This window comes from Heptranchias perlo, chromosome 23, assembly GCF_035084215.1.
Source record: "Heptranchias perlo isolate sHepPer1 chromosome 23, sHepPer1.hap1, whole genome shotgun sequence".
Lineage (NCBI taxonomy): Eukaryota > Metazoa > Chordata > Chondrichthyes > Hexanchiformes > Hexanchidae > Heptranchias > Heptranchias perlo.
In genome coordinates, this window is record NC_090347.1 from 31510878 (window position 1) to 31535369 (window position 24492).

Genomic DNA, 24492 nt, shown 5'->3' on the forward strand with positions numbered 1-24492 from the left:
ACTGACCCCTGGGGGACACCATGGCACACTTCCCTCCAGTCTGAAAAACAACCATGTCCACCAACTCTGCCACACTTGTACTCTGTTCCCAGGTCTTGACCGCTCTTGAACACGGACCTGCTCTTAGGATCTTGGTCTATATTTGGAACCAGGCCTGTGTAGTGTATTGCTTTTGGATCCACATCTCAATCTCCCAACTCTTATTATCCCCTCAGTGCTTTCAGCCTCCATCTCTTCAGTGCTCCCAGAAGCAATCTGTTCCTCAGTGCTCCCACAATCTAGTCTCCCCTCTAATGCACATACCCCTAGTACTTCTACATCGTCATCTCAGACCACTGTACTCCTCCCATGACCCAGACACCCCCCAATCATCCCACAGCCCAGCTCCCTCAGCATTCCCAGCTCACCAGTGCTTTGCGCCCCATTGCCACAAACCCCCTCCCGGACTGCTCACAACCTTCTGAGTCTTTCAAGTAACCAGACTTTCCCTGGAGTACTCCCAGGGCTCACACCCCATCCCATGAGTGCTTCCATGCCCCAAACCTGTTTATGATGACTGTCGGAGTCCAGCCATCCTACCAAGCTGAGATCGCAGTACCCCTGAGTGTTCCTGTACCCCAACACTCATCTCCCACTCACTGCCAGCTAAGTTGTGGCCTGTACTCACTCCCTCCCATGCTCCAATCTGAAAATCTTTCTTCCCTCCTGCTCCAAACCCCAAGCCCCTCTCCACTCTCAGCCTGATGCTCACCCTGTCTTTCCTCTCAAGTGTCAGGGTCACATTACCTCTTTGACAGCCTAAAGCTGCCCCACCTCCAACATGTTGCCTCCAGTCTTCCTGCGTACCTGAGGCTTTGAAAAAAGTAAAAGACAAATGTTGAGTACATCATTGAAGGAACAAGTGCAAGGGCCACATGGAAACACTAAAGACATACAGAAAAATAGGAGACAGAAAGAGGGAGACAGAAACAATGAGAGAAAAAGAATTGGACAGAGCGATACAGACACCAGAGAAAAAATTGTGACAGCCATGTAGAGAAAGAGAGATAGAAAAAAAGAGTGGAAGACAAAAAGGAAAGTGACACAAAAAGAACTAGAGAGTGAGAAAGATACACTTACAGGAGGAGATGTTTTATCCCCCCATAATCAATGCTACAGGAGATCAACCACATTGCTAGACATGGTATGTTACATAGTATATTCTTGTCATTATAAAATAGCATATCCTCTGATCCACTCTGAGCAACACCAGAAGATGGGTGCTGGTAGTTTTTATTTCTCTGCCTTTCAATTACACAAGATCTCAATATGCAAGGTTTACTAATGCTTGAGAACTAATGCTTCATCAAATTAAATAGAAAAATTAAAATTTCCCATCACTGGCAATCCCTGCTTAGAAAGCATGAATAGAGGCAGCATTCAAATGTGCTGTGCAATGGAACAGTAGGCCATGGGTTTGCCCTCACATCTCAGCCCTGACACCAGGTAAGGGTGCTGAGCAGAGGTCAGGACTTGTCAGGATGTAAACATTGAATGGTGCCATTGCCAACACACCCGGACGTCCTATCGTATCAGGCAACGGAACCCTGTGTGAGAACCTCTCTGGATACGTCGAGGGCATCCTGAAACCCATCGTATAGGGAACCCCCAGTTCTGTCGCGACACTACAGACTTCCTACAAAAACTCAGCACCCATGGACCAGTTGAACCAGGAACACTTCTCACCACGATGGACGTCTCGGCACTCTACACCAGTATCACCCACGATGACGGCATCGCTGCGACAGCATCAGTACTCAACACCAACAACAGCCAATCTCCAAATGCCATCCTACAACTCATCCGCTTCATCCTGGATCACAATGTCTTCACCTTCGATAACCAGTTCTTTACCCAAACACACGGAACAGCCATGGGGACCAAATTCACACCCCAATACGCCAACATTTTCATGCACAAGTTCGAGCAGGACTTCTTCACTGCACAGGACCTCCAACCAACGCAATACACCAGATACATCGACGACATTTTCTTCCCAAGGAACCCACGGCGAAGAATCACTGAAGAGACTACACGATAACATCAACAAGTTCCATTCCACCATCAAGCTCACCATGGACTACTCCTCAGAATCGGTTTCTTTCTTGGACACACGAATCTCCATCAAAGACGGGCACCTCAGCACCTCACTCTACCGCAAGCCCACGGACAACCTCACGATGCTCCACTTTTCCAGCTTCCACCCTAACCATATCAAAGAGGCCATCCCCTATGGCCAGGCCCTGCGAATACACAGGATCTGCTCAGACGAGGAGGAACGCGATGGACACCTACAGACGCTGAAAGACGCCCTCGTAAGAACGGGATATGACGCTCGACTCGTCGATCAACAGTTCCGACGGGCCACAGCGAAAAATCGCATAGACCTCCTCAGAAGACTAAAACAGGACGCAACCAACAGAGTACCCTTCGTCGTCCAGTACTTCCCGGAGCGGAGAAACTACGCCATGTTCTCTGCAGCCTTCAACATGTCATCGATGACGACGAACACCTCGCTATGGCCATCCCCACACCTCCACTACTCGCCTTCAATCAGCCACCCAACCTCAAACAGACCATTGTTCGCAGCAAATTACCTAGCTTTCAGGAGAACAGCGTCCACGACACCACACAACCCTGCCACGGCAACCTCTGCAAGACATGCCAGATCATCGACACAGATACCACCATCACACGAGAGGACACCACCCACCAGGTACACGGTTCATACTCCTGCAACTTGGCCAACGTTGTCTACCTCATACGTTGCAGGGAAGGATGCCCCGGAGCATGGTACATTGGCGAGACCATGCAGACACTGCGACAACGGATGAACGGACACCGCGCAACAATCGGCAGACAGGAGGCTTCTCTCCCAGTCGGGGAACACTTCAGCAGTCAAGGACATTCAGCCACCGATCTTCGGGTAAGTGTTCTCCAAGGCAGCCTTCGAGACACACGACAACGCAAAATCGTCGAGCAGAAATTGATAGCCAAGTTCCGCACCCATGAGGACGGCCTCAACCGGGATCTTGGGTTCATGTCACACTACACGTAACCCCACCAGCGGAAAAAAGTTATCTGTTTTTAATACAAAGGGTCATTCTCTCTCTTTCTCTTCCTTTCGGATGTTTCTCTCTCTCTCTCTGTCTTTTGTTCTGACCGTTTGTATATTCGGTGGTCCTGTATGTAACATCTCTCTGTCTGAACACTTTGATTGCCTTGACAACGGGCAGGCATTGTTCTCTGACTATAAATGCGGTAACCTCCAAGGAGTCCCACATTTCACCTGACTGAGGAGAAGGCCTCCGAAAGCTTGTGATTTTCAAATAAAACTGTTGGACTATAACCTGGTGTTGTAAGATTCCTTACAATTGTCAGTTAGCAGAGACTTGGGTTTCTTTAAGTTTCTTGGAGGAATGCCAAGTAATTCAAAGGGGAATGACCCAGGAAGTGAAAGTAATAAAATCCCATGCACTACAACTTAAGTATGTGCACCTTATTAGCCTCATCTTCCAAACTGCTGAAGGCTACCACTGGTGCCTGGCTTCCTGATACTTTACATCAATAAAAGAGGCAATAAATTTCATTAGTCAGCCGAGGTCGTACACACCTTTATTACATATCACATTCTATAGTTAAGGAAACAAAATATAATTTCCTCCATTGCGCTTATTTAATACTTAACTGGTGGAATGGAGTAAATTCTTTTAGTTGGCTTAAGGATATACAGTCCCCACTGCTTAAAGCAGGTGCATTTGGCTGCTATATGTGTTGGATCATTTATATGAATCTATGTTGTTTGTTTATAACCCTGTACAGTATTATCGATGAATCAGTTCCTCACTTTTTTTAATGCCACATAATAGAACTGAATGTTAAGGTAAGAAGTCTTACACAATATTCACTCGTCGCATGCAAAGCTTGACGTGTCGCTTTCTGTATGAGGAAATGAGGAGGACTGAAGGAGTAGCTTAATTTGCAAACTGCTGCCAATAGATAAATTCTCGACGTAGAATTATTTAAAGCGAGAAGTACCTGTCGTGGCTTTCGGATATCACCTTAGCCTGTGAAATCCTCTATTAGCAACTAATTTAAAAAAAAATCTAATTGAGGCTTAGAAGCTGCTCCTGTTCATGCATTTGTCAATCACTGTGTTCACAATTTCTTCAAACACTTTCAGTATTAGTCGACATGACATAGAAGGGATTAAGTTTAATAGTTAAAAAATAACTTGCATTTATATAGTGCCTTTTCGACTTCAGGACATCCCAATGCACTTTACAGCCAATTAAGTACGTCACTTTGCTCATTGGCCTCCATTTGCTGGTTAGTTTTTTAATGTTAGATGAACTGTTGGGACAGTCAGATCTTTTCAAGAACTAGGAATTTCAAGGTTATTCAGCAGACCACCTAGGCCCCTTTACAGGTAAATTTAAAATGGAAAATACAGCCTTTGTTGGTCCCAGTTAAACTGCAACCCCTGCAAAAGTTAAAGTGCTCACCTCACCTAAGTGGCCGATCTCACACACACACTATAATGATCAGAAACAGGAGCCCGAGCTAATATTTCCCTCCCCAACCCAGGGCACTGCAGACAATTGTAGTACCATTACTGCTTCCCTGGCTAAAATCAGTTAATTCAGCACAAACTGGTGATCAGATCTGGGACTATTTAGTTTCTATGGCCCAGCTACTCACTGGATAAAGTAACATTGCAAGAGCCCATAGCAGAGTTTAATTTTCTTTTACTATCGTATTAAATATTTAAATAGTAGGAAGGAAATATTTCTATGCAAAGCATGTCACCCCCATCTAATCTATTGGGTTAAACTAAACTTTTTTTAGTTTCCTTTTATGCAGGGGAAATATTATTTTTAAACTTGCTGTCATAGTTCTGAGGAGGCTGTCATTTCGATTTCAAACTTGGCACTGAGCTGCTTAGTTAACATCAGCTACAGCCTCCCATCAGTGAGCGGTGCAAAAGAGTGGTAGAATAGAATGCCTTCCTTTATGGTCCCAGGTGTAAATCGTTGTTCCTGACACTAGAAAATGAGGTACTGATTAGTACAAACCAGTCCATGAACAAGACTAGGATTCTCAGGCCAGACTCACTGTTATTTTCCCACTCTCTCTCCCCATGAGGAAGTGCCTACCTCCCCAATTGTGCAGGCAAGATTGGGAATTTACCTCATTGGAATTATATTCCGAGGCATATCATCCACGAGAACTAAATCCATCCTCATTTTAAGATTCCAAGTTTGACTTTTACAGATTTTAAAAAAAATTAGAGGACACAATGTGACAAAATAGCCTTTTAAACTGAATTTAATTTTTAAGAGCACATTTTTTTAGTCAAGATAAAGACTGTGATACATCACGAATGAATAAGGCAAGTGATTTGTTGTGACAAGTGATTTGTTATTTCTCAAATTTACTCAGAAACTGGCACTTCATTGTCTCCAGGACTATTTATGCATGGAGTACATGCAGTAAATGTAGAAATTCACAGTATTTGCTAAAAGTGTCACGTCAAACCTCTTATTCTACTATTCAATTAATTGTTCTGACAATACAGTAGTGTTTGTATACTTTGCCAGCAAAGCTTTAAATAATGCAAAAAAATAGATTACATAATTATACAAATTAATTCAACACTTGTATACATAACAGTACAATTTTTCTCAATTACAGATGAAAGTGCTATTCACTAAAAGCTCAGTATTTGTCCAATTTTTGATGACAGTGTGGGATTGGAGTGTCTGTATAATGTTGGTCCAATTGTATTTTATCCCTGTCCCTCTTTTTAAAGACATTTCTAAACCTGCTTGCTCACTGCCGCGCCTTTCTAATGCTGGACTGTTAGCACGTTATCCATTTACCTCTTTAAAAGGTCTTTCTGCCTTTCTGTTTGGTGACTGGCCCTTATTTAAATATGGTATATGATTCAAGTCTCTGTGTTAAGGGCACTGTGAATTATTACAAAAACAAATATAATTCTTCAAGTTTAAGAGCTTTCTTAAAATTAACGTTTGACTTTAATTTAAATGGATTCTGTATATTTTTAGAAAAGAACCTTTTGTTATAATCACTAATAAAAAGTAACAGCCTTACTTATATAGACATACTGGAATAAACTGCAGAGCAAATCTGTAAACCTGCAATGAAGATATCTGAAACTTTTTTTTGTACCTCTCTGGGAATGTCACACCATGTCACTCTCAGCTTTGTTTATTTCACAGTCCTGTACTGATTTAAAATGCAGTAGCTCAAAAATACATAAGCCGTAAAGATTACGGCCAATGATATTATCGTACTAACATACGCTCAAATCCAATTCCTCTCTCTGCCATTTTAATAGATGCACCGACCCAGTTAATATATATGGGTTAAATCTTTTATTAAAATAGCAGAGGAATTTGATAACAGCGCATTAAATGTTCATATGATAACATCACCGACACTAATTTCCAGGCTATTGCTCCCAAAACAAAAATGAGCTTTTTCTGTCGACCCTGATTTATCAATAAGGAGAGAGGGATTTGTATTCATCATCATTACAACAGTGACATGTTAAATGATATCAAAGCTGTGAATTCATAACCTGAAACAGGCCACAACTTCTTACGTTACTAAAGCTACCAGGCGCAAGACCATGGGCAAAATGCTAAGTTGTAGAATCATGCAGCATAGGAGGTGGCCATTCGGCCCATCATGCCGGTGCTATCCAATTAATTCCCACTCCTCCACTCTTTCCCCATGGCCCTGCAAGATGTTTTCTTTCCAAGCATATATCCATTGTGTTAATAAGTCCAGGGAGTTTAATGATTTATACAAAAAATCCCTGGGACATCTTATTCATACCAGGAGAAAAATGATTTGGATGTTGTAATGAAATTTTGGGGAGGTAGTACTTCAAAAGATTTTTATAATCTCCGAATATATAGGAAAAAAAACTTTAAAACTTTTGGGAGGGGGGAGGTGGAGAATACCAAAATGCAGCAGGTAATTTAAGGAACAAACCAGTTAATCAAATGTTATGCCTGAGATTTGTGGTAGTGGATTGTCACACCCTTGTAATTACCCTGATTGCCATCATTCTATATAAAGTAAATGATGTCTAGTGCTGACACATGAAAACGCATTTTATTCCACTGGGTACAGAAATTCACAATGTATACGAAGGTATGTGGTGAACACTGGGTACAGCCCCTCCTCCTACTATTAAGTGCCAACAATTGTCTTTCTTTTTCTACTGTGCAATGTAAAAACAATTATGTTCTCCTATTTATTTTTAGGTTCACTAGTGTCTTGCTATTTCCCAGCCAAGAGGATGGGTAAGGACCCAACACCAGGCCCCCACTAGTTCCTCTGTATAATTGCATTCTAGGACATGGACCAGGGCCTCACAACCGCCATACAAAGAAGCACCTGGTCTTCTTTCATTGCTGGAGCTCTGCAGCTATCAGCTGCCAAAGATTTGCTCTAGGTTGATGTTCATGCTATATTCAGTATTATTTTCCCCATTACAAATCCATGCTCCTGCTCTTGTTAAGTGATTAATGCAGTACAATGGCTTGAAATATGGTATGCACTAGTTTGGAGTTTGTGGATGTATGGCTTAATTATTTGTTAAATTTGGTGATAAATAGCACAGGGAAACCCACCGCTTTGTGACACAGCAAGTAGGTGCTCCAACACACTATGCCACTGCCTTCCTTTGAAGGGACTTGTCATCTGAACCTCAGGATTAAATTATAGCCTTTTACTTCTTTTCCTGCCAGCTCTTATTTTTAGTAATACTATAATACACCATTGTAGTAACAAGGTGAAAAGTATGCTGACAGTTCAAAGCAGTTCTGAAATTACATCCTGTAAAAAGTGTGAGAAGCTATTATAGTCTTGTAGCTCCAGAATAGCACAGGATGCATAACGAATATTAAAATAACTGAATATCGGTAAATAAAGCTACAAGTAGATCTTAGGGGCTTTTGCGTTTCACGTGTTTCTTTTTAGCGACTCTACATTCGCATCAAAATCGGTGCTTTGTCTGTTCTCACACTAAAGTAATGGGTGGTCATGAGGGGGAGAGAGAGGGAAGAGGGGGAGAGAGAGAGAGAGAGGGAAGAGGGGCGGCGATGCCCAGATTCCGGATGGGATCTTGAATTCTATTTGAGTTGAATACTCGACTTATTCTGACGATCCTTTACACCAGAATTAATGTTTTTTTAAATCCAAAATACATCGCCTATTTCATTTTTTTTTGGTGTTCATGAAATTGAAAAAGAAAATCATTGGGGGGCTACTGGTTTAACCCAAAAACTGGAACCCTCGGCGACAGGGAGTATAAATGAGCTTTTGTTAAGTTTGGCAATTTTACTGAGGAATGAAAACAGCAGCAGTACCACCCAATAGTAAAACTTTATCATTCGGAAGGAGTTCTGCCAACTTTTAGGGGATCTTCTCAAATAAAAATACAGAATGTAAAACACCTTTTTAGGAATATTCTATAATTACATCAATCCTACGGAAGCAAACGGATTCGTTTTGTTTGAAGTACTGGGAAACCTTGCTCGAAACCGTCAGTCTTTATCTTTACAAGGCACCTACACAATATTACATGTAAACTTCCAATGATGGATATTATTGGACTGAATTAAGAAAATGCACATTTTAAAAAAAACTACACTTGCTATTTAAAAATTAAAATAACATTACTTTTAGTGGTGAAAGCTTTTAAACGACATTTATTAAAGTCAGTTTTCGTGTAAACCGACTCTACATTGAAAACAGCAGAGCCGAACCCTATGGTTTTCCAGGCAGGTTTAAAATCTTCCGAACAAGTCGGTCCTTGTCACAACGGTACAAAAGCTTCGGACCGAGCTGTTTAGCAGCATCGATGGGCGAGTGGATGTGGGACGGCGGATTCAGAGGTCTGAAGCTGGCGGCGCCGATTCCCACCCATCACAAAAGTGCAAATTCGATCTTCTGGTCTCAATATTGTTGGATCCTTCAGTACTTTCATGTAAATAAACCGCATCGATCACTTTTGGGAATCCAGTTAAGTTTCCCACCTTCTCCTCCAAACTCCTGGTGAAACATTTACCTTTTAGAATGTGTACTCCATCCCTGCTGGGAGGAAGAAAATAAAATGATAAATAAAAGTGTTTCATGGAGCAGCCGGGAGACGGAAATAAACAGAACGACCTGAGTCCAGTGTTAATGTCAGGCTGCATTCCAATTTATCCAAGTGGATTTTGACTATGAATGAGTTTCCCTGTACTTTCTATATTTTAATATACTGTATCCTGCAATGCTTTCTTTGGCTATTTACCGAGTCTCAGGGAGGTCGGTCTGTGCCCCCCATCATCGCCCCTCTACACCAGGCTCCTCTTCCACCTCCTTCATGCAGCACGCACTCCAATGAGTTCCTTCTCCGATACCTCGATGTTCACTGTGTACCAAAACGTCCACCACACCAGACTGAGGGCGACGAGAATGGCTCCCGTGTAGATGAAGAAGTCCCAGTATTGGAAGGAGCCGAAAATCCCGAGCAGGAGCAAAATAAACCCCACCACGTCAAAGAGCACGGCGAGGAAAAACAGCAGCCCGCATCGACCGATGCACTTGGCAGGTACTGGCATTGGTGTTTTGTGTCGTGCCGGATCGGGGAACAAGGCAAGACTCAGAGCACCAAACAGGTGTGTGCCTCTTTTATACACCTATTAAAAAAAGTCTTAAGGGCAAAGGGGTGGGGAATGTACTACATACCTGCGATGAAGAGGTAAAGGATCATATTGTGGTTTCATATTATGGAGAGAGCGAGACCGAAAGGCAAAGAGCATTAAATAATGCAGAGAGAGAGAGTTAGAGTTGATAACATAAACTGGACCTTTCATCCAGAAGCTGAAACGTGGATGTGAACGAACTGCAGCCACGTCACTGAGAATAGCTTTCCTATTGCTTCCTTTGTCTTCCACGGTGCAACAGCAAGACTTCACAGTGTATGTGTATGTTTTAGATGTATCTAGTGCCTCTCTCGGCATTCTCCCTAACGTCCATTATGGCCACCCTTGTCGCCTCCTTGCGAGACCAACCCCAACAGCCCCATTCTCTGCTCTTCACCACTCTCATCCAGCGCGCTACTGAGCGGTAATCCTCTCTAACATTCTCCCCCTTTCGGACATGCCTTGCATCACTACCCCTGGTTCCCCATGGTGTGCAATCACTGGGCATTCTGAAGGGAAAAACAGGGGACATTCACTTGCGGACAATACTCTTGCCACCCAGAACATCATTGTGGATGATAGTATCCACATCCAGGTACTGAAGGAAGCAGGTGCATGAGTAGTGCCTGCTTTAACCTCAGAGCCTCCCAGCCAGGTTATAACATTCACCTTGTCCAAACCACTGCAACAGTGACCCTTATCTCCAAGTCACAACTTGGTCTCTCCCCTTATTCCTCCAGCACCTTAGCACGTGAAGGATGGAAGAGGCTTCAAATAAAATCCTTATAATTTGCACCCCCACCGCCCTGAAAGCCCCACATCAACTTACCTCCCTGAAATGTCCTTCCCACACTCTTCCCTTTGCCTCTGCACAGAGTTCTTATCCTTAGTGTTTTCCAATCTTTACCTCAATTCCCCGAAAACCATCCCCTCTGAATTCATTTTTCCATGCTATCATCCCTCAATCTTACCCTTCATATAAATTCCCCTATCTCTATCCCTTGCCATCCCCTCAACCTCATCATATCTCATCGCTTCTCTGCATTTGTGGTCTCTTTCTCCAGCAAAGCTATCTCTGAACAGTTCCTGGTCTCTCTTACCACCCACATAATCTTACCCTCTACAATCTCACTACTTTCACTGTTTGTCCTTGAAAAAAACTCTTCCCCAGTACAAGCTCCCTCTCAAATTCCCAAATCTCCGGTTTCTGGCCCTTCATTCACCACTACTCCTCCACCACTGTTGATTTCCTTAACTGTTCAGTCACCTCCATCTTAGACACCCTTGTTCCCAGCAAAACAAATCATTGCCTCCCATCCCCACTGTTCCCCAAGTAGAGCCCCCATTTTTGCTTTTTCGAGACTGAGGGGCTTGTGCATACTTATCACAAGATTGACCCAGCACTAGATCGGGCTTGTTCACATCAAGCACCATCATGATTCACTCTTCCCAGCAAAATCATCCAGTATTCAGAATCCTGTTCTCTGGAATTCTCTCCCGAAACCTCTTGCCTCTTCATCTCCTTCTCCTCCTTTAAAAACCTTCTCAAATCCCATTTCTTCAATCAAGTCTTTGGTCATCCCCAGCCCCTAACTTTGCCCTTTCTGGCTCTGCATCTGTTTTTCTTACACTTTTGGGACATTCTTCACATGAAAGGTGCTATATAAATGCAAGTTGTTGTTGCCTGTAAATATCTCTGAATTGGGAAAAAAAAACATTTTTACAGTTCTAAGCAAAATCCAGATTGGGCAAAAAACAAATTAGAATGAGTGAAGTAAGCCATTTATTCATAACTTACATTTCATTATATTTTTTCCAATTATATATAATTATGGAAAAAATGTTACGCATTTCACTCACGACTCATAAGCAGTCAGGGTTTCTGGGACTAACTCTGACCCATTTTCTGTCTTTTAAAAAAAAAATTACCGTCCTCTGACATTTAATAAATAAAATTATGCTCAAAGGGACCAGGTTGGGCCTGTTGCCAACAACATATGGCCACATCAGATACACACCCTCATAAATTTAAACACCAAAGCCGGAAAGGAAAATAGCATGCGAGCTAAGTGAAAGAAACCAACAGGAATTCAATACATAGGGCTGATCAACAGTTACTGTATCCTTCAACTCACCCACTCCCCAAATACACTGAAGACCAGTACAAGTTTCCACAGTCATGTGAAGACCAGCCATTGTTGCATTCGGATTCTCAGGCTTTTTATAATACAACAATGCAAGTTTACAAGGTGGTCTAAATGTGTACACACAATGACTGTAACAAGACATAATGCATCTGTAAACAATTGCAGAAACAAATACTTCTGTAAAAAGCGTGCAAAAACAAAAGGTTCAATGTTGATCCTGCTGTGTTGTAATTCAATCTAAAACAGATGTTCTACATAAATAAGTGAATAAAGAATGAAAATCCTCTTTAACTCAGGTGTTCAGTTTGTTGCCAGCAGCCATAATTGTTATTGTTATCTATCTCTTAGTCCATGTGCACTTGAAGAATGTTTTCAAACTGGTTTTTCCAGGTCAATGATATTTAGCTGTCCTGGCACTTTGCAGGGAGAGACAGAGATTTTAGAGGTGTGGCCCATTTAGAAATTTTGCTGGCATGTTTGTGCTCAAGGGTAAATCTCTGGCTTGAGGGGCTGACGTTAATGCTAAAAGACAAAATCTAAAGTGATTGGGAGGTGAAAACAAAAATCATCAAATTAAAGAAAATTCACAGAACACAGTATTGGATTGGAGGTATCAATATATGTGCATGAAATACCCTGAATGCAAAAATTTGAATCTGCCTGAAATACTAAGAACTACTGTGGAAATTAGTTCAGAGAGTTTATGAATGTTGGACCTTCTTCAATGGCTGGGTTAAAGTCCTAGTGGATTACCGATGGGAAAAATCACATTTTTGACCTGTAGAGATGCCAAGTATAATTGGAGTATTATTTTAATACAGACTGCTGTTTTATTCAGACACTTCTCGTGCAAATTGACCAGAACTTCATTGTGAACTGAGCTGAGCTTCAAATCCCTTTTCCTATCAATTATCTTGGCAAAATTACATTTCTCCACCTTTAATCCCTCACACTGCCACTAAAAGCCTAATCTGCACCTGTCTCCTCCAGGCTCGATATCTTCAACCCTGTCCTTGCCAGTCTGCTGTGCTTAAATTCCAACTTGTCCAAAATTCTGCTGCTTGCATCCTATCTCACATTAAGTCCAGTCCCTTATGGTTACTATCTTTATTACACTTTACTGGCTATCAGCCTCCCACTGTACCGAATTCAAAATCTTCATTCTCCTTTCCGAATCCTTCCACAGCGTTACCACAAATGACCTCCCGAGCCCCTCCAGCCCTATGTGTCAGTGTGTACTCTCTGCTCTTCTGATTCTGATCATCTTTCCATTTCCTGGGACCTCCAACCCACCATTGATGGCAGAGCTTTCAGTCATCTGGGCCCGAGACACTAAAAATTCTCTCCCTAATCACCTCTGCTTTGCTACCTCCCTCCTTGACCATGTTTTTTTCATCATTTCCTCTAATTCTTCTCTGACTATTGCTGAACATCTGTTCTGCCTTTGTGATGTGTGTTGGGACGTTTATTGTTTAAAGGCACTTTATAAATGCAAGTTGTCGACATTGTGGTATTCTCTGTCCGAACAGAAAAATAAACATTAGTGCAAGCTGATGCACACAAATGGTTTATTTCCATATGGTAATTTCATCTTTTATTGCAGAGAGTTCAAGGTAATAACTTCTCTCTGTCCCGAGTTAGCTAACCTGAGTCAGAGGTCTTCAGAAGTGCTACAATTGGTCTCAATGTCCTTGAGCTAGCTTGGGGTGGGCGGGTGCTCTCATTCTTGATCATATCCAGTGGAATGTATGGATGCCAGGTAAGGTCAGGATTGAGCTACTCATGTTCTAATAGCTTGTAGATACTCACTATCCAGGGTCACACATGAAAATGGTCACAAGGACGATGTCCTAAAGGTGGGCTTGCACTTTGAAACAGTACCCCAGCATAAGAGTCAATGCCTTCAGGAGACACAGGATGAAAATTGCAAGAAAAATTATTTTTTAAAAAATGGCTTCCCGTCACGTGTTGGGAACCCTGGCCAATTTTCCCCAGGTGCACTGAGCCTAATGTGATCAGATGACTTAGCAATAACCAGGTTTGAACCTGGGACACGCGGTCTTTTTAAGTACTTGTGCCACGGTCAAGAGAAATTGAGTTGGATTGAAATTTACTGATCATATGACTGCACGTGAACTAAAGCAGTGAGTAAGAAATGTCACTGGGCCAGATTGAAAAATCCTTTGTATTTAAATGACTAAGTGCAGACATTTAGTGGCCAATTTGCATAACTTTTTGTCAGTGCTAAAAATACAAAGAAATGCTATTTTTGTATTGACTGGTGTTCCCTTCCATGTTTATGGATGATCTATGTAGGCTCCTGGACAACCTACGCAGACTTCATTTAAAGGAACCTCCCTTCTTGCTTCTGCTAAAAATAACAATCCAAAGGCCACTTGCTGTACAACTCTGTTGTTGGAACAGCCTGGAGCAACTTGCTGCTCATGCAGTGGTTTATCAGATTGTGATCTTTTGCCAAAGTCAAGGATTGGGCACTAGGCACGATAGGGGCAGAGCACACCAAGGAGTGGCTTCGAATGCTTTCTTTGCTGCTGAAAATTCATTAAAAACAAAGAGGAAAGAAATGACTTATTTTAAGAACACAAACTTTTGGTGCTAAAATTGCATCACAAAAAATTCCAGACTGCCCACTCCGAAACTCTACTGTACAAACCCGGGTTGCTGCAATCCTGACATACTGCTGTGACACAAAAATAAACTGCGGTGCACACTTCTACAATTGATAAATTTGTACATCAAAGTTAAAGATTTATGGCAAACACTGTTACGGATGCAATCACGTAACGGGGTTACCAATCATGTCATTCACGTAGAAAGTTTCTGTGAATCATCGAACCTTGAGGCCCTGATATAATTGCAAAACGTTCATTGCAATATATTCCATTTATTTTCTATTCAGAGGGTATAACATTATTTTCTAACAAAACATGATACATGACACCCAAACCCTGGCAAGTTTACGCAATCTCTACTTTAGTTTAAGAACTGAAGCAAGTGACTTAGCCAATATGTTATGCCACACAATTCAATGCATTAATTCCCCTTCGCCAATTATTCCTACTTGCTGCTAGTCTCCTGTTGCTGGGGATTGGAGAATTATATTGGGGTGCAGTTCCACAGGTGCCAACAATCCCAAATTGTTCAAGTGGCCATTCAAATGGGAGTATAAACAGAGCTGACAGGATATTCACCATAGGAGGCATCACAACTGAGACCTAGCCAGTCTTCTCCTGGAATCCACACACCCTTCCAACAGAGATCGTTGATTAGTGAAGCCCTGTCCTCTTTTTCCCCCTCTACAACTGTTGAGGTGATTTGTCACACCCCCATCATTGCAAAGACCAAGGATGGAAGTTGGGACCTTTCTGGTGAGTATGGCTGAGTACAACACTGCACATCACTGATGGGATAAGCCTTGTCCTACTTCTAAGTTTTAGCAATGATGACTTATAAATATTGGGTAGCATTTCAATAAAGAATGACATTTTAATGAAAAATGAAGCTTCAATTGACCTTGAAGTTGAAGGAAGAAGAAAACCAAAAAAAAACAATTTCACATGTCAGGACATCTACCAATTCCTTGTTCGACTTTTCAAATCAACTTATTTCAATACACAGAAAACAAACACACTCTTTGTTTTCAGGGTAGTATGATTATATAGCAATCTGTTCAAAAAATTTAAAAGCTACCAATCAGAAAAAGGCAGTGCCATGATGCAGTGAGTGGGAGTATCTCATGGTGCCATGGTAGCAATGTGACTATAGACTTGATTTTCCCCACACTTGTACAGCTAATCTCAGCTTTCATTGTTAGCACCAAGCAGAGCCTAGGTAACGTTCCACAAAGAGGAAGCAGAGGGGGGGGAAAAACAATCAGAGATTCACCCCAGGTAGTTCTTGTTTATGGCCTGTCACCGTTTTTCTACTCTTATTTATTTATTTACTGTCAGCTTGGTTCAGTGGTAGTACACTTGCTGTGAGTCACAAAGTTGTGGGTTCAAGCCCCATTCAGCATTGCAGTACTGAGGAGGCGCTGCATTGTGGGAGGGTCTATCTTTTAGATTAGAGGCCCTATCTTCCTGTTCAGGTGGCTGTAAAGTATCCCATGGCTCACTTCAAAGAGCAGCAGAGTTTTCTCCTGGTGTCCTGGTCAAATATCCTCCTCAGCCAGCGCCACCAAAAACAGTGAATGCCAGTACAGTTATGCCAAGAAGCACAATGCATTGTCACATTCTTCCCAGAAACAGTGTAATGGAATTTGTTATGGGAATGTACTTTAGTTGACAGCCATGGCTCAGTGGTAGCACTCTTGCCTCAGAGTCAGAGGTTGTAGGTTCAAGTCCCACTCCACAAAGTCTAGGCTGACACTTCAGTGCAGTACTGTGGGAGTGCTGTACTGTTGGAGGTGCCGTCTTTCAGCTGAGATGTTAAACTGAGGCCCCGTCTGCCCTCTTAGGTGAATGTAAAAGATCTTATGGCACTATTTTGAAGAACTGTTGGGGACTTCTCTCCGGTGTCCTAGCCAATATTTATCTCTCAACCATCATCACTAAAAACAAATTACCTGGTTATCATCTCAATGGTTGTTTGTGGGATCTTGCTGTGTACAATTTGGTTGCCATGTTTGCCTACATAACAACAGTGACTACATTTCAAAACTAATTCATTGAATGTGATGTGAATTCTTTAGGATGCGCTGAGAACTTGATCATTTGTTATATAAATGCAAATTCTTTCTTTTATCTTACAGGGTTGCTGGAAGCTCTAGCCAATTGGCCTGCCATTTTGATTCTGGGCCTGGTTGTCAGAGTTCTCAGCTTGTTTATATTGCTAGCAGTGCAAATTTGACATTACAAGCCTGTGTGCACCTTCCCTCAATATTGGGAAGATCAGAATGGAAAAGTTATAAACTCAACTTTGTAGTAACTGCTTACACAAATCTTGCACTTTCATGGTAGTTCTAGTATTATTGAATTTAAGCTGAAGCATAAAGGGAGCAAATGTGGCTCAAATTATGGAGCCACTTCAGTAACATAAGTAGGGGATCAGAAACCTGTTTTATATTTGGGTTTAGTGGAGTTCAAAGGCTGCAAACTCCCAATGCACAGGTCTTGCACAACTAGTGGCAATACTACAGTAAACGTGCCAGATTTTCTAAGACTGGTGTCTGGGAGGATTCGGTAAACATGGGACTTCCCAGCAACTGACTGGCAAGTGTACTTTGAGGTTTCTGTTGGCTGTGCAATACCCACACCGGGGACCAGTGGCCCTTGCAATCCAACAAACTTGATACAAAAAAAACAGCTAGAATAATTTTGGTGGAGATCTGGGAACAGGACATCTGGCTGCATACCAGCTAATGTGACCTGAAGAAAAAAATTGGGAGAAAATAAAAATGAATATATCCTTTGAGTAATAATTGGCTTGTTATTCTGGTTCCACAGGTGAGGGTATGATTCTGCACTTCTGTAGCAACTATACCAAATATGCATATTTAAGCAGCAATGACATTCAGTATTAGTGAGGCGCAACATTTCTCAGCATTATTTACCGGTGACTGGTTGAAACCAGTTACAGCTTGTACCACAGCACTTACCATGACAAACCTCTCAATGCAATCTGAACTGTAATGTTCCCTACCCACACTCCAGCACCAAACCCTATTTACCTTTTCACAATCAGAGAACAGAGAAACGTAATATCTATATTATCAGTTCTAGCCTGGGGAAATATACGACAGCCTATTACTGAGTGGGTAACACCCAACTGAAAGGGAGGGGCGGAGAAGGTAAATTGTTGCTTTTGAGGTTGGAGTTGAGGTAAATTGTTGCATCACAGTACAGAGAGCTTAACACTGCATCAAACCATGCCATACCAGATCTGAGAGTGCTTGATACTGACACTAGCTGCCTTAAATAGTGTTCTGTTCCACAGCATTAACATTCTATAACTTGATCACACACACACACAAAAAAAAATATTGAAATATTCAAGACAATCGAACTTTTTTTTTTTGCTTGAGCATAATGTTACAATACCTTCTGATACCATGGTAGGTTCTTCATGATGTTTAACCTTTTCCCTTTAACTTTCTTTCCTTTGATTTTTTTTTTTGTTTAAACAGTGAATGCCAGTACAGTCATACCAAGAAACACAATGCATTGTCACATTCTTCCCACATTGTATAATGGAATGTTATGGGAATATACTTTCACAAAATATATGTAAATATACACTCTAATGTACAATCGCTGCATAAAATACATATGTGAATGTACTCTCGAGAGCCCAATTAAAAAGAAATACCAATGAACTGGTTTAGAGGAATTATTGGATACTTAAGCTATATCTTTAACTGTGTGTATTGCTTCAACTGTCTTACATTGTTGAGCTCAGGGACTCCTCCAAGCCAGTGCCCTCGATGATCAGATTAAATAATTCAACTAAAAAGCCTTTACTCGAGTGAATCTTACCCTGTTGGCACGTTATTTCTCTCTTCCGGTTATCATTATAGAATCATAGAAAATTTATGGTGCAGGAGGCGGCCATTCAGCCCATCGTATCTGCGCTGGGCGAAAATGAGCCACCCCGCCTAATCCCACTTTCCAGCACTTGGTCCGTAGCCTTGTCGGTCACAGCACTTCAGGTGCACACCCAAGTACTTTTGAAAATGAGTTGAGGGTTTCTGCCTCTATAACCCTTTCAGGCAGTGAGTTCCAGACCCCTACCACCCTCTGGGTGAAAAAAAATTTCCTCAGTGCCCCTCTAACCCTTCTACCAATCACTTTAAATCTATGCCCCCTGGTTATTGACCTCTCTGCTAAGGGAAATAGGTCCTTCCTATCCACTCTATCTAGGTACCTCATAATTTTGTGTACCTCAATTAAATCACCCCTCAGCCTCCTCTGTTCCAAGGAAAACAACCCCAGCCTATCCAATCTTTCCTCACAGCTAAAATTCTCCAGTCCTGGCAACATCCTCGTAAATCTCCTTTATACCCTCTCTAGTGCAATCACATCCTTCCTGTAATGTGGTGACCAGAACTGTACGCAGTACTCAAGCTGTGGCCTAACTAGTGTTTTATACAGTTCCAGCATAACCTCCCTGCTCTTATATTCTATGCCTCAGCTAATAAAGGAAAGTATTCTGTATGCCTTCTTAATCACCTTATCTACCTGTCCTGCTACCTTCAGGGATCTGTGGACATGCACTCCAAGGTCCCTGCCAGGGAATATTCCAGGAATTATTTTGCAGTAATCATTCCACTCTCAGTTGGTTATTCTGATTGTACCCCTACATATTATATTTAAGTTGCAAAACAAAGGCATTCAAATATTCTGATGAAAAAAACACCTATTTCTCCAATGGTCAATGGGTAAATGGACCTCTTGGTACTGAGCCATACAGACTAGGAAGGACTCAGGTTCAATCCTGTTATGATCTGGAGTACACTGCCTGAAAGGGTGGTGGAAGCAGATTCAATAGTAACTTTCAAAAGGGAACTGCTTATATACTTGAAAAGGAAAAATTTGCAGGGTTATGGGGAAAGAGCAGGGGAATGGGATGAATTGGAAAGCTCTTCCAAAGAGTCAGCACAAGAACAATGGGCCAAATGGCCTCCTTCTGTGAAGCATGATTCTATGAATCCCTCGTCTGTGCTAAGTTTGCTGATCTCAGCTGGGAGAGTGATAGGGATGCTACAATTGGCTCCAAACCTGGGCGAGACAAAGGAAAATAAATCAGCAACGTTTCCTGCTCCAGATCACCATCGATTGACCGCTGCTGTAAAATGTGCTTGTCTGGACATTTAATGAGACAGGATTGGACATGGCTGTGATTCTGCCCTATGGCCAGATAGCCTAACAACATTTATGTAGCGTCGTTAATGTCCCAAGGCGCTTCACAGGAGAGTTATCAGAAAAAATTTGAAACTGAGCCAAATAAGGGACAGCAGGATAGGTGACCAAAGAGGTAGGTTTTAAGGAGTGCCTTAAAGGAGAGAGGTAGAAAGGTGGAGAATTTAGGGAGGGAATTCCAGACCTTGGGTCTAGACAGCTGAAGGCACGTTTGCCAATGGTGGGGTGAAGGAAATCGAGGATGTTCAAGAGGCCAGAATTGGAGGAACGCAGAGTTCTCAGAGTGTGGTAGGGCTGTTGGAGATTACAGAGGTAGGGAGGGGAGAGGCCATAAGGGATTTGAACACAATGATGAGAATTTTAAATTTGGAGGCTTTGCTGGACCAGGGCCAAGGTAGGTCAGCGAGCACTGTGGGGGGGGGGGGGGGGATGGGAGAACGGGCCTTAAAGTTTAGGCACACACATGAAGAATGACTACTTAAGATACTGGGGAGCCGTTGACAAGAATCAGCACTTTCAGGAAAAGGGGTAAGAAGGAAATCAGGAGAAAGAGAAATACCACAGGACCAAAATATTGTTTAGAATAACTTGAATTACATGCAACAGAAATACCTATATCATTCTAACCAAGCTCTTTGTTACAATACTAAATAATTGCAGAATATCAGAAAGGGAAATAAAGGCCAGAAGATGAAGCAAGAATAGTGCTTCATGTTTTTGATGTTTTTACTGATTTGCACCTAAAATTTCCTGCCTTTTTTGGTGTTTTGTTATCTTCCAATAAAAATAACAATTTTTCCAAAATTTTTACCTAGATTTAAACTGCAAATGTTTTTGGCTTCGCAAAATCCCACATTTTCTCTTCCTGTTATTTCTTTTATAGCCTCATAAAAAGAGCTACACTTGTATAAAGATACAGGTTTGCTCAGACATGTCGAAAAAAGACAAAATGTAAAATGTTTCTAAATAGTTGGGCTTTTAATAGTGTTGGTATTGTTTCAATAAAAGAACAGATCACAGTTAAGGAGCCCTAGAGTCAAACTTTTTCCTTTTTAAAATGCATATTTTAATTATTGTGGACGCATACTGATTATACAAGAAGTCGCCGCGATGACGTGCACATGGCAACTGTGTAAGATTTTTTTCTCCGATTTTCAAGATACTATCAGCATCTATTACTTCCTCCTGATCTTTATCCATTCATAAAAAGGTCCCAAAACATTTCTGGGAAATTTCAAAATTAAAAACTCAGAGCAGTAAGTATGAAAGTACATTAGTAGACAGATTGAATTCTGGTGCTCATTCCTGGGAGAGGAGGTTTTAATGCACAGTAAAAGCCCAGTCTTAGAACTGAATTCAATTATCAAATGCAAGTGAGTTCTCAAGAGGAAGTGTGTCCCTCATCCTTAACATCACATTTGAAATTTAAGAACAGTCCCCCCCCACCTCACATTTAATCTATTTACTAATATTTCTGACAGCTGTTCATGTATTTTATGCTGCTCCATATACATTAATCAACTCATATTCTAACTCAACCTAAAACAAATTTTTTTAAAGTAGAGCTTCTGTAATTAGAAACAGCAACAACAACTTGCATTTATATAGTACCTTTAATGTAATAAAACGTCCCAAGGCATTTCACAGGAGCATTATCAGACAAAATTTGACATCGAATCACAAGGACAGGTGACCAAAAGCTTGGTCAAAGAGGTTGGTCTTAAGGAGTGTATTAAAGGAGGAGAGAGAGGTGGAGGTACTTAGGGAGGGAATTCCAGAGCTTAGAGCCTAGACAGCTGAAGGCATGGCCGTCAGTGGTGGGGCGAAGGAAATCAGGAATACACAAGAGGACAGAATTTGAGGACTGCAGCACTCAGTGAAAGCATGTTAGAACACTATCTTTCACCTCTAGAATGCGCTTCAACCCCATCCCAGTAAAAGAGAAAGATAAAAGTCATCGCGACCTGACCGCTACAACAGCCTGACACAAAATTAGCTTCAGAAATCCCAGTCCAGTTCTCAGTGGCTGCAGTCATGATTCCAGGATTGTATGTTGCCTCCCTGGTGCCAGGATCAAGGATGACACTGAGCGGCTGCACAACATTCTCGGGGGGGGGGGGGGGGGGGTGCAGAGTGAACAGCCAGAAGTCGTGGTCCATATCGGTACCAATGACATAGGTAGAAAGAGGGATGAGGTCCTGCAAGCAGATTTTAAGGGGTTAGGAAAGAGATTAAGAAGCAGGACCACAAAGGTAGTAATCTCTGGATTACTCCCGGTGTCACATGCTAGTGAGCGTAGAAATAGGAGGATAGAGCAGATGAATGCGTGGCTGGAGAGATGGTGCAGGAGGGTGGGCTTTAGATTCCTGGGGCATTGGGACCTGTTCTGGGGAAGGTGAGACTTGTACAGACTGGCTGGTGGCTCCTCAACGGAGCTGGGACCAATGTCCGCGAGGGGAGGTTTGCTAGTGCTGTTTGGTGGGGTGGGGGGGGGGGGGGTTACTAAATGAGTACTTTGCATCTGTCTTTACCAAGGAAGAAGATGGTGCCAGACTCTCAGTAAAGGAAGATATAGTTGAGATAGTGGATGGGTTAAAAATTGATAAAGAAAAGGTACTTGAAAGGCTAGCTATACTTAAAGTAGATAAGTCACCTGGTCTGGATGGGATGCATCCTAGGTTGCTGAGGGAAGTAAGGGTGGAAATTGTAGAGGTACTGGCCATAATCTTCCAAACATCTGTAGATACGGGGGTGGTGCCAGAGGACTGGAGAATTGCAAATGTTATACCCTTGTTCAAAAAAGGGTGTAAGAATCAACCCAGCAACTATAGGCCAGTCAGTTTAACATCAGTGGTGGGGAAACTTTTAGAAACGATAATCCGGGACAGAATTAACAGTCACTTGAACAAGGGTGGATTGATTAGGGAAAGCCAGAATGGATTTGTTAAAGGCAGATCGTGTTTAACTAACCTGATAGAGTCTTTTGCTTAGGTAAGAGAGGGTAGATGAGGGCAATGCAGTTGATGTGCTGTATGTGAACTTCCAAAAGGCGTTTGTTGAAGTGCCGCACGGTAAGCTTATCATCAAGATTGTGGCCCATGGAATAAAGGGGGCAGTAGCAACACGGATACAGAATTGGCTAAGGGACAGGAAACAGGGAGTAGAGGTGAACAGTTGTTTTTCAGACTGGAGGGAGGGGTACAGTGGTGCTCCCCAGGGGTCGGTGCTGGGACCACTGCTTTTCTTGATATACATTAATGACTTGGACTTGGGTGTACAGGGCACAATTTCAAAATTTGCAGATGACAAAAAACTTGGAAGGGTTGTAAACAGTGAGGAGGATAGTGATAGACTTCAAGAGGATATAGACAGGCTGGTGGCATGGGCGGACACATGGCAGATGAAATTTAATGCAGAAAAATGCAAAGTGATACACTTCGGTAGGAAGAACGAGGAGAGGCAATATAAACTAGAGGGTACATCTCTAAAAGGGGTACAGGAACAGAGAGATCTGGGGGTATATGTGCACAAATCGTTGAAGGTGGCAGGGCAGGTTGAGAAAGTAGTTAAAAAAGCATACATGATCCTGGGCTTTATAAATAGAGGCATAGAGTACAAAAATAAAGGAAGTCATGATGAACCTTTATAAAACACTGGTTTGGCCACAACTGGAGTATTATGACCAGTTCTGGGCACCATACTTCAGGAAAGACGTGAAGGCTTTAGAGAGGGTGCAGAAGAGATTTACTAGAATGATTCCAGGGATGAGGTACTTCAGTTACGTGGATAGACTGGAGAAGCTGGGGGTGTTCTCCTTGGAACAGAGACGGTTGCGAGGAGATTTGATAGAGGTATTCAAAATCATGAAGAGTCTAGACAGAGTAGATAGAGAGAAACTGTTCCCATTGGCAGAAGGGTCAAGGACATAGATTTAAGGTGATTGGCAAAAGAACCAAAGGTGACATGAGGAAAAACTTTAAAAAAAAACGGTGGTTAGGATCTGTAATGCACTGCCCGAGGGGGTGGTGGAGGCAGATTCAATCATGGCCTTCAAAACGGACCTGGATGAGTAATTGAAAGGAAAAAATGTGCAGAGCCACGGGGATAGGGTGGGGGAGTGGACTAGCTGGATTGCTCTTGCATAGAGCTGGTGCGGACTCGATGGGCCGAATGGCCTCTTTCCATGCTGTAAGCTTTCTATGATTCTATGATTCTAATCCACGGTATGAAATTTGGTATTAAACAATTTCACACAGAGGCCACAGAGATGGGTGGTGTCGGAAGTAATAAATATCGCACTATTTGAATGGAGGGCATGGAGACAAGAGGTTTTCTGAAGTTATGGTTAAGGCCGAATACTGGGTGACAGTAATGGGACGTTTTCATTGCTTGTCCTAATAGTAGTTGGTACTGACACTGCAGCATTGCAAAATATGGGAAAATCTTCCATCCTCCACAGTGGCCCTTACCGCAATGACAACAAAAATTTAGATTTTTTTTCCCCAAAACTTTCATGGCTGATGAGTTGTGGAAATATATTTCTAAAAACAGTTAAATGTATCGCAAACTGCAAGTTGCTTGACTAGTGAAAATGGAGATGATGTTCCAGTACAGTACTGAGGGAGTGTTTGTTGTTTTATCAAATGTACTATCCTCCAAATGGAATGTTAAACCTGAGGCCTTTTCTGATGGTTCAAAATC

General features: G+C 42.1%; 1 long non-coding RNA gene across 2 annotated transcripts; it reads right to left on the minus strand.

The window, feature by feature from the left end:
- Positions 1 to 8769: 8769 nt before the first annotated feature.
- On the minus strand, positions 8770 to 9695 carry LOC137341406 (uncharacterized). Of its 2 annotated transcripts, none has more exons than XR_010967030.1 (2): positions 9374 to 9695; positions 8770 to 9168 (listed from the first exon to the last, which is right to left on the minus strand). It is a non-coding gene; the product is annotated as an uncharacterized lncRNA (long non-coding RNA). The 2 variants fall into 2 exon arrangements; XR_010967031.1 differs by having other exon boundaries at positions 8770 to 9171.
- Between the last annotated feature and the right edge of the window lie 14797 nt (positions 9696 to 24492).